Consider the following 1,694-nt stretch of genomic DNA (forward strand, 5'->3'; position numbering starts at 1 on the left):
GTAAGAGGTTTTTATTTAATAGAATTTTTGGACAAAAAAAATCGCAATATTTCGCCTTGCTCATAGTATCGCAATATAACGGGATATATCGTATCGTGACCCCTCTGTCATGATATGTATCGTATCGCCAAATTCTTGCCAATACACAGCCCTAGTGAAATTTATTTCGACCACCTTTCAATTCAAGATATAAAAACTATCACATGGTTCTAATCAGGAGGATGTATCACTGTGTGACGTTAATGACTTGGCTCCCTGTGAGATGTAGGAATCACAAAGAAAGCTCCATGTGAGCTTGACAAAAATCACCAGACGCTGAATTTATAACCTGCTTCAGAGCAGCTTATAACTTCAGAGTATGGCAGCATGACAGCTCTGTGGTTAGCACCGATGCCTCACAGCAAGAAGGTCCTGGGTTCGATCCCCGGTTCGGACCTGGGGTCTTTCTGTGTGGAGTTTGCATGTTCTCCTCGTGTTTGTGTGGGTTTTCTCCAGGTACTCCGGCTTCCCCCACCCCTAAAAACATGTACAATAGGTTGCCTTCAGGTCCAGGCCTCCGTTGAAAAAGAGATCAGAGGTCTCAACTGGACTTTCTTGGTTAAATAATGGTTAATAATAATAATAATAATACTAATAATAATAATAATAATATACCATTTTCTAAACTAAACAATAATTTTCCTGATTTGAAGAAAAATACTGTGATTGGCTCTGTCTATTAGCAAAATATCTTATGAACCAGTGACTCACAAATGATAAAATTTCTAGTAGGTAACCATTAGCTGTACATCTACAATGATTTAACTTTAGAAGTCAGTCTGCTCCAGCTAATCAACCTTAGCAAACATCAATGTCAGTCCCATCACATCTCTAAAATTTCAGGTGAGATCTGCCCTTAAACTATCTTTACAAGGTGGCAGGTGATGAGCATTTATTCAAGAAACGTAAAGTTGATTCATAACCAATGAATTTAAATCTCAATTTGAAATTATCCCATATAATATTTTTTGATTATCAGTGATTCTTAGAATAAGAAAAACACCTTTTAACATTTTTATTTAAACTTTATTTCACTGAGATCAGAGATTTTTTAATGGGGCCTCAAGGCAGCCTGAACATGAATCAGGGTAAATACAGAAATCCTGAAGTTAAATTTAATACCTTTTTTTTAATAATAACCAAATATTTTTTAATACCAACACGACTTCAAGTTTCAACTGTAGTGGCAACCCCTTCAACCTATTATTACAGTTACTGGATACATATGGTAGTTATTTCTCTGCCTTAATGAAACACTGATCTATACGCAATTATTTGTTAATTAACCCTAAATTCAAGACAAAATATGATTTCATTATGTGTAGGAAGAGCAGTGCTATCAGTAACAGGTCGTCTGCTCTCGCATGTCCCAGGAACTCAGAACCAAAATATCCTGATGTTACACAACCATCCTCTATCTCAGGGGTTCTTAACCTTTTTGACCTCGAGGCCCAATTTATTGAACATAAAGTGGCACGAGACCCAGTCAGACATTACTAATGTACGGATCAAAATGATAATTATTCTAAATCTTTGTTTCATTTTTATTGTATTTGCATTATAACTAAATTAAATATACTTACATTTTAACTCCTGTCAAATAATCACAAGACGTGATTATGACAAACATTTTTTTATACTGTAACCTGCCCATA

The 1,694-nt window shown here is 35.4% G+C and overlaps 1 protein-coding gene across 1 annotated transcript in view; it reads right to left on the reverse strand.

Moving 5' to 3' along the window:
• The window catches only part of aup1 (AUP1 lipid droplet regulating VLDL assembly factor), a 29,083-nt gene that overhangs the window by 5,130 nt on the left and 22,259 nt on the right, over positions 1–1,694 (reverse strand). The gene's annotated exons all lie outside the window — the stretch shown is intronic.

This window comes from Austrofundulus limnaeus, unplaced genomic scaffold, assembly GCF_001266775.1.
Source record: "Austrofundulus limnaeus strain Quisiro unplaced genomic scaffold, Austrofundulus_limnaeus-1.0 Scaffold68, whole genome shotgun sequence".
NCBI lineage: Eukaryota > Metazoa > Chordata > Actinopteri > Cyprinodontiformes > Rivulidae > Austrofundulus > Austrofundulus limnaeus.